This window comes from Amphiprion ocellaris, chromosome 4 (genome assembly GCF_022539595.1).
Source record: "Amphiprion ocellaris isolate individual 3 ecotype Okinawa chromosome 4, ASM2253959v1, whole genome shotgun sequence".
NCBI lineage: Eukaryota > Metazoa > Chordata > Actinopteri > Pomacentridae > Amphiprion > Amphiprion ocellaris.
The window spans coordinates 24,387,051-24,396,858 of record NC_072769.1 but is presented as its reverse complement, the minus strand read 5'-3'; positions in this window follow the sequence as shown (position 1 = coordinate 24,396,858).

The following is a 9,808-nucleotide window of genomic DNA, read 5'->3' as shown; positions in this document are numbered from 1 at the left end:
ACACATGCACACACTTACAGGGGTTTGTGAGGTCACTGGGGGTCATTGGCAGTGCTGGCGCTGTCCTGTGCCACAAGGTCACTGCTAATTACATTGGCCTTAAGATGAGACAGTACAACACACACACAAGCCCCATACAGTAGCGCTATACAGCAGGGTAGAATGGATAATGTGATTGTGCTAATGGCTGGACATCAAACATGAAACATGATTCAATAGATGGGACCACCAAGGAAGAGACGGAAAGAAAGAAAGAAAGAAAGAAAGAAAGAAAGAAGTGTACAGACTGCATATAGTGCTGGGAGATACTGTACTTTGTGTGTGTGTGTGTGTGTGTGTGTGCTAGTAACGAAAAACAACTTATTTGTACTGTTGCAGCTGTGTCTGTTGAAAGTCTGCATGGGAATCTTTGACCACATCAGATTAAGATTTTATTTTTAATGTAATCTGTTAGAACATTTCTCATATTTTATGAAACTGAATAGACCCATGGTTTGTTCTGAGAACATGCTATTGTATGACCTGCCACATATATGCTGAAGATCTGGTTAAGTTCACGCAACTATAACTATTTGAGTAAAGTTAGAGAAAAATAGCTGAATAGTTCTTTCTAATAGGTGGGAGTTCAAAATGCTAAGATAGTGCCACAAAAAATGTGCAAGCAGAACAGTATTAAAAAGAAACACAACCAGTAACAGGAAATATGGTTAAAAAACATCAACTCGGGTGTGGCATCACTCAGACTTTGAATGATACCACAGCCGTCACCAGCTGCTTTACTATAGCAAAGTCCAATGACTTTCCAGAGGAAAAGCTTTGGCTCTTCAGTTCTGAGAGGAGGTGAGTTTTTTTTCTTGAAAAACAACAACAGCAACAAAGGTTACACTTTTGTGATGGAAGTGATCTGCCCACCTTGCTGACATTTTCAGGAGTTCTGTGTAACAAAACATAGCATGGATCAGAAATCAGTTGCTGTAGTCAGTTTTAGAGGCTACATTTGAAAAGTAGCCCACCTCTACACCTAGAGGTCACATAAGTATATGTATATGACTGCAATCCACTTTGGGCTAATAATGCTCCCATACGGTTTTAATTTAGTAGTCTTCAGGCCAACCTCTCTACCGAGGGCACCCAGATCATTGTCTGTGTTTAAGGAGATTGTCGTGGATGTGTGGTAGGCCTTTCTCACCCTCCAAAGAGAGGGTTGTATTTGAAGGCCTGCTGCAGGGCTCTATAGCTCACCCAGGCTGTGGCAGCGTTGTCTTCACTCTCCCATCCCCCAGAGCAGAGAAGTTTCAGAAGCATGGCCAGCTTATTGGGGCCCAGAAGATGTTTATTGTGATGCTAGCTGTTTCTCCAGCATCCTCCCAGAATTGGTGCAAATGTGTGATATCTTTGTATAATTAACACTGTAAGCACGACAGCAAATAGCTCTGTGATTGCCATGTTACAGCTGACAACTAGCCCATTAATAAACACTTTGACCATTAGTCAGTGGAATCCTGTCACAGTGCATCCTTGATGCAATGTTACTGATTTTTGTCTGTTTAAATATTCAGCTAAAAAGCTTCAGATACTTTCGAACACTATTCCAAATGAGGATACAACTATTTTCCTGGTGCTTCAGTGTGAAAATCTGAAGTTTTTATAGAACCAAATCTGCATTTTTGTTCAGTGCTAGTGTGTATGAGAAGTAGAAGCACTGCTATCCAAAGATAGAGAAGGAGACAAGAGCAATGTTAACGAACTGTGTTGGACTGCAGCAATTTATCAGAGTGTCAGGCTGTTTATTGAAAAGGCTGCTGCTGGAACAAGAATTATAAACAGTGTCTGTACTGTGTGTTAACCACAAGGAAATCAATCTATTCTATTCTGCTCTATTCTGTTATTCTCCATAGGCAGGCAATATAAGCGGTATGGTTTTACAATAAACAAACATTTGACAGTAAAAGTTGAGCCCTAGTTTTTTGGCAGTAAGCCCAAGTAAAGCCATGACCTGCTACTAATAATGATAGAAGTCCTGCTCCAGGGACACCTAGAGATCCTAGTTCACAGCTTTATTATTTCATGTGAATTCATCTTTTTTGCCGTTTCACATCAAATCAAACAATCTGGTGTATCTGATTTCCTTAAGCTGAATATTTCAATTGAAGCAATAGGCAGACCAATTCTGTCCAAAGCAAGATTGACCAGATCAAAAGTGAGCACACCATTAGATTATCAGTACATGCAACTGCACATCCTTCAGCAGAGGGACGCAGTTTTCTAAATAATGAACACAAGTTTCCAATCGGCAGAAGTCTGGTAGAGTCTCAGGGAATGAGGGTTGTCTCTCAACCATTTCTCTATTTACTGATGAATCCCAGTTAGAAAATAGTGGGAGTAACACAGTGGTGTGGTTAGTAGATAAACAGGAAAGTTGATTCCATAATTGATCAAACCTACAGAGAAACATATTGCTGAGAGCATTTAGGTTTTGATATTGTTAGCATATTTCCTGCTCTGAAGTTGGACGCCTTGAATCAGCGCCACCCTAAACAAGGAGAATGAGCACTCCCTTCTGGGTCACATGTTACAGGTCTGATCTACATGTAGTCACATTATTGGATATGTTGGATAGACATGTGCAAGAGTGCAAAGTTGTAATTGTCAAATCAAATCATACAGGAATGACAAATACCATGGGGTTACTGTCACTGTTGTGGGTAAACTGTGCAAACTTTAGGTGGACTCATTATACATAATCCCATTAATATTTTATGCACTAATTCAATCTTCTTTATTTCAGTTTGTGTTTTTTTCAAATTACCTTGCAACAAATTATTTGCCAGTCAATATCTTCATATTCATAGGTTAAAAACATGCAACATAAGACATAAAGATACCAACAATTGCAAAGAAATCTGTAGAGAAAAGTGAGAAATGAGAATTTAAAAATGGGTTTTATGTGTATAAAGGTGACTGACATCATCAGAGAGAATAAGGGCATACAAGGGTACTTCCAGAGGTTCTTGGTCTCAGCTGGAAACAAGGGCTGCAACTACCATTTTGGGGCATAACTGTATACTACAAAGTCTTATATCACCGCCACCTGTACTGTGTGGGCGGACGCCTAGTCCTGCAGCAACGCCAGCCCAAAGCTTTCCTCTACGGTTTTCTTTGATTGTTTTAAACATTTGAGTTTTGGTAAACAGTCATATTAGGCATTATGCAAAACAGTTTTGCTCCAAAATGGGAGTTAAGCTCCTTGTTTGTGGGTGAGGCAGAGAACTTTTGGAAGTACCCTCGTAGGTCCATGTCAGCCCAAAAATTGTCCTCCGTTTACCGAGTCCAGTGCCACCAAAACCTAATAATGATTACAAGAGCGACCGTGATCTTGACAATTCCTTAATGTGTCAGTTCTGAAGATGTACAGTGTAATCTGTTCCCGTTCTCTTCATTTCCACTGCCTATTCTCACATTTGCAACTCTTTCTCTTCAACAAGCGCTCCTTGCAGGGGGATGAGATTTCCATTTTTTAAAAACTTTGTTTATGGTGAACAGGCTCTCTGCCAGAACCTCTAACAATCACTCACCCACCTACCCACACATGCATATGCACATGCTTCTCTGTCTGTAGCACTGCTTTAAAAATGGCTTCCTGCGGTTTGAGGAGAATGTAAACAGAGGGACAAGAAGGGCAGAGAGACAGTCGGGAGCTCAGAAAATACCAAAGCTGGAGTTTCAGTGGTTGACTCATTCAGTTTATAATCAGTTGATCTCTCTTTGCATTGCTGCTGTTTCACTTACATTAATGTTTAACAGTTCTGTATTGTTATTATTCTGCGTATCATATAAAATGACAGTGTCAAAGTTACATGAAGTGCGAACATAAGTGACACTAACATAGTCAGACACATAATCCTTAACAGTGTGCAATGATACGTTGATGTAAATTGATGGACATATGCAATGGATATAAAATGGAACTATGTAAACATCAGGACAGGCCTGTGAATACAATGGCCTGCGACTACTCCTCGGCTCTTTGGTTCAACTGTGTGAACTCACTGTCAGACCTCTTCAGCTTTAAGGCATGACCTTCGTCCTTTATGAAGACAGTGTGATTTTTATCCTATACTGAAGATCCGCAGATCTTTGACTGACCCTCCTGGTAAAAATTAGCAGGGCGAGAAGATAGCAGCTCAATTGGTAGTTTATTATCCATCCAAAGGTCTTGGTAGATCTTGCTTACTGTAAGTGCACTGCCAAGGTCTTTTAATTGCTGCTTTTACCAGTATTTGTTCTTGGCAAATGCTACACGCTTAAGGTTAGTGAAATGTCCCAGTTAAAGTAAATGAAATATGCTTAAGGTAAAATTTAGAATTATAAAAATGTAAAAATGAATTTCCAGTTGTGAAAGCCCACCGGATCTGGCCTCTGGGATGAAAGTTAGATCTGCCACACATTGATCTGCTGCTCCTACTATCACATACTCTGGCCTCATCTATGACCTAATTTTTTTTCTGCCTCAGTACTGAATGTTGGCGCTGGGAATAAACCGTGACTGCAAAATTCCCGATATGGGAAATATTTCAAGGATGCTCGACCTATACGACCACTAAACTTCCAAGTGCCACAGTACGAATCAGGTAGGACATAAGTTATAAGTGATCTAATGAGGCATCTTCCTGCTACCAGTGTGGGTTTTCTGTTTGAGGCAACTACATTTTTGATTTTGAGTCTAGTTATCCTCTGCTCAGATAGATGTTTCTTAAAAAAAAAAAAAAATAATAATAATAATATAAAGCTTATACAAGTTGGTTTTGGAGTTTGTGTGTTCTCCCTCTGCCTGCATGTGTTGTCTCTAGGTGTTCTGGTAAATTGGCACCTAATTGGAGTCTGCCTTTCACCCAAAGTGAGCTGGGATAGGCTCCTATCCCACGTGACCCTCTAATGCGTAAAGCAGGTCTGGTTGTTGGTTTTGATCAATTTCAGCTCAGGTCCAACATTTTGGACCCTTAAATAGGAGCCATATTGAAGCTACATAATGCACAGTACATGAAAAGGCAGAGATTAGTCTATACTGCAAATTGAAGGCTGTGGAGAACTTTTACATGTGATGATTGTCAAACCTTGAGTCTCTTTGAGACCAGAATTTGCCAGAATCCAAAACACTGGCACCAAAAGTGTTGCCAAGAAATTCTCCACAAGCAAAGTGTTGCAATCTGTCATGCAACACGATGGCAGAAAGTGAGCATTCAGACCAATAAACAGGCAGTGCATTAGGAAAAGCAGGGCGCTGCATCGGTGGAATGTGTGGCGAGAACCATTAGCTTGAAGACTTCACCAAAACACTGCATTGTAGTTTTGAACAATACAAGGAAGCATTTTACTGCTCTGGAAAATTCTCAAGGAAGCAATTACTTTATTTTTCATTGCAACAGTTGAAAGTATCCAGCAGAAGCATCCATTCACATTACAAAGTATCTGCAATATACTACATATGAGACAATGTACTATTGCCTTATCGGATAGCATCATATTGCGCTCGTTTTTTTCCCATTTTTATTTTTCCCGAACAATCTAAGTTGGCACCACCGAGGTGTCCATAAAGTGGCCATTTTTAAATGAATGAGGGTGCTGCATTTTCCAGTGCTGCAGAGCGGTTGTCTGTCTGAATGCAGCCTCACTCTGTTCACAAGTGTTTGCAGAGTGTTTCTGGCTCTCTCTTTGGAAAATCTGCTGTGAAACATAAACATGTTGAAGTGCTTTAGATAGAGCTTTAGGTCAAACACCAGCACATTCACCAAGAAAATGAGAAACATCAAATAACCACAGTTTATTTAATCCTGAATTGGAATATAGACAATTTACAAAGCATAGAAATGATTAGTTGTGCTGTGGCACTGACCAGGAATATTATACACAGCATTTTCTTTTGCTAATGAGTTGTCAGTATACTTCCAGTTTATAAACCACTGTAGATTAGTAGATTAGTGTTTAAATTATTGTACCATACTCAACACTGACTGTGTGGAGGATGTGTGCTAGTTTTATAAGGCTCTGACTCTACTCATCCCTGCACACAGGGATAATTGACAAGCAAGGATTAAAACAATGGAAGTGATAAAACTTCCCACACACACGCACACACACACCAGTTCTATAGGCCTATACTACACTGGCAAACCATCCATCCATTATCTATACGCTGCTGGGTTCAGAATCTATCCCAGCTGAAACAGGAATCTTCTAGCTGCAAGGCGACACCACCGACCCACTGTTCAGCCCATCAAGCCATTGTTTCGAGTTATTGTTCTAATTTGCAACTAATTAATAGTTCAGAAAGCATTGATGGTCTTGTCATTCATAAAATGAATCAATGAAATCAATGGTTGTATATAAATTGTGCAAGGCCTCTCTCTCAGCAGAAGATGGTATCAATCGATCCTTGGCTGTGGGATGCAGCAGGTGTTTAATAAAGTAAAAGAAAATACGGTGAAAGAGAAAATTTGTTTAGTGCCACACAGTCTCTGAAAGTGAATTTCAAGTGTTGTGTATGAGATACTATGATCCTTCAGAAGAGCTGAGCTGGGCTGTGGCAGGGTGCTATTTGGATATCAAGAGAGAGAGAGTGTTCAGCTGGGGAACGCTGTGGTCCAGTTTATCCTCTGGATAAAGCTAATGGATAAATGCATCATTTTTGAATTCGAAGAGTCTCACCCTCACAGAAATATTTCTCAGAAATACATTGAGTACAAATTTGCTGAAAACCATTGAGATTCTAGCAAACCTTCAGCAAAAGCACAATTAAACCTTAACTATTTCTTATGAGATTTCTTCATTCAGGTTTGCCTCTCTTTCTCTGTGGGTTCTTCATGGATTCTTTGAGGTGTCACAGAGTGTTGCATGCACAACTGAAAAGTGTGTATCAGAACAAGTGAATGGAAATGTACTAGCTGTCTCTTCTAGATTAGAGTGGAAACTATGTAAGAGTTTTGCGACCAGGACAGATCAGGACAGATGACCACGGAGGATGTTAGGAGAGTACTGTCAAATACTGGGTGTGTAATTTTCCTGTCCTGCTGCCAAATACCCACTAAAGTCTGGTCATCAATTTCACATTGTTAAACAGATATAAAGCCAGATCAGAGATGAGATTCACAATGAACTGGCTTCCAGTGCAAAGTAAAGTGAGTACAGAATGTTTCATTGGTGTCTGTGAGGTGATCTACACGGTTTTGTGAGTGAAAATCCTCCTCATGATTTGAGAGCTACTAATGACCAAGAACAACATACAGACTGTGGAACTTAATTGATGTGTGTGTGAGAATAAGTAATATATGTTTGTTAGTACCTATCCCAAGTGCCTTTTCCAATAAATCTTATTTTACATCTTGTAGATCCTTGCCAAACCCAATTAACCCTTTGCACCTGCTTTGTTAGAAAGAAATTGCTTTATTTGATCTTGCTGCTTCCCCCTGCATGCATCTGATCCTCTGCCAGCTGACTCTTTCATAGTTAGTGTTTAGAGGTAGTTTAGGAATTAAATTAGTCGCCGGTTTTGGATTGGATAAGATTTCTCAGAGAAGAAACACGATTCCCTGTATATTGTATTTTAAATGAAACCTGGTTAACAGAGTTCATCCAGGCTATCTACAGGACTGTTGAGTGTGTGTCTGTGTGAACATTGAACCAGTGGTGGCAGCATGTTAGGTGGATAAAAAACCTACCAGCTAGATGAAACTTACAACTTGTAGCTGCACACAAATCCTGAATCAGTCTGGTAAAACTATCATTAATTTTCTGAGCACACACACACACACATATACACACAAACAAACATAGATTAAGGTGTGTTGATAGTCCCAGTTCATAAGCACTGCCATATGCAGACACACAAACACAATGATGACCTGTAGAAACACTTATATACTGTGCCTTTCTAAGCCCCTAATGATGTGAAGATGACATCGTTTGTAATGGTCAAATAAGCTACAATCTGTTCAGGTGTGCACATTACGTGAGTGCATGACTGATGAGTGGTATTTAGGTAAATGTGGAAAAAGGCAGTGTGTGTGTGTGTGTGTGTGTGTGTGTGTGTGTGTGTGTGTGTGTGTGTGTGCGCGCGCGCGCGCGCGCGCGTGTGTGTGTGTGTGTGTGTGTGTGTGTGTGTGTGTGCGCGCGTGCGCACGCGCGCACGTGACACACTCAGTAATAGAGCGGGGACCAGACCAGCTTATGGAAACTGAAAGCTTAGTTTGGACTACTTCTTAATGAGCTCCTAATTACCTACACACACACAGCTGATGTGATCCATTAATCATGGTGTTGTTGAAACTTTTCCTAATGGCAGCTCTTTTCTAGCTGTGGTGATTTCAGCATTTCTGTCCAACTGTTATTGTTGCGAAGCCTCAATAATATTCCACCACAGCAGTAAGAATAATAAATGGAATCATCTTAATCTTATGACTTAAACATACCATCAGTGCATCTACGAGCAAGGTGCTTCTTCAGGTGGGCATTAGGTAGGCACGCTGTGCCCATGTGTGTTGTAATGGAGATGTTATCTTTACAGTCCCTTGTAAAGTCATGTCTCAGTTGGGTCAATATATAATTGCGGGACTTTTTGTAACATAGTTGACAGGTATCGCAGTTGACATTTTTACTGTTTTCAGGCCTAAAATCAACATGGCCGCCTATAACCAAACACCACATGGCATTTTTAGAGAAAGATTCTTCTAAATATTATATATACAATTGAGTAAAACTGAAATTGAAAGTTATTTATAAAGATATTGTAGTAAACCTATTGACTACTTTATATTAAATAACTCAGAAAGCCTTGGAGTCTTGCCAGTCTTTTCTTCAGGAGGAAATGACATCATGTGGAGCAGGTCATGTGATCTGGAATTAACACACTTCCTTGAGAGGTGTTTTTGTAATGGATAACTGAAAGTGATTTCTCGGACACAGATACAATTTGTTTTCCATATAAAATTTGATATATTGCCAAAAAGAAATATCTGTCATGATTATCTCAACTTAATAAAAAGAACACAATCAAAATAATTTTTGAATCAGCTCATTTTATTATTGCTTAGCTAATTAGAAGGTGACTGTTGTTAAATTTGGACATTTATTTAGTCGACATTTTAGTGCTATCCAGTCATTTTTTATTAACAAATGATTGTTTCCATAAGAAATAATTATGGAATTTGTAATGACATGATCATAATGAACATTAAAAAAACATTATTTTTGTTTTACTTGTAAGAAAAATGTATGCAAGATATGGACTTCAAAAGTCCCTCAATTATATAATAATAATAATATTAAGATTGGAAGCCAGTGAAGCTGTTGGAGAACTGGGGTGATGTGGTGGAGAGAGGGTGTCCTGGTGATGATCCGGGCTGCTGCATTCTGGACTAGTTGGAGTTTATGGAGGGACTTGAGGGGGAGACCAGAGAGAAGGGAGTTGCAATAGTCTAGGCGGGAGGTGATCAGAGAGTATAGACCAGGATGGCGGTGCTGACAGGGGTTAGGGAGGGACGGAGGCAGTTAATATTACGGAGATGGAAGTATGCAGACCGAGTGATGTTATTGATGTGAGTTTGAAATGACAGAGTGCCGTCAAGGACGACACCCAGACTCTTGACCTGCGGGGAAGGGGAAAAAGAGGAGTTGTCGATGGTGATGGTGAAACTGTTGGTTTTAGTGAGAACTGATTTGGAGCCAATGAGGAGAACCTCAGTTTTGTCACTGTTCAATTTGAGGAAGTTGGAAGAGAACCAGGATTTGATTTCCTGGAGGCAGACAGGGTGGA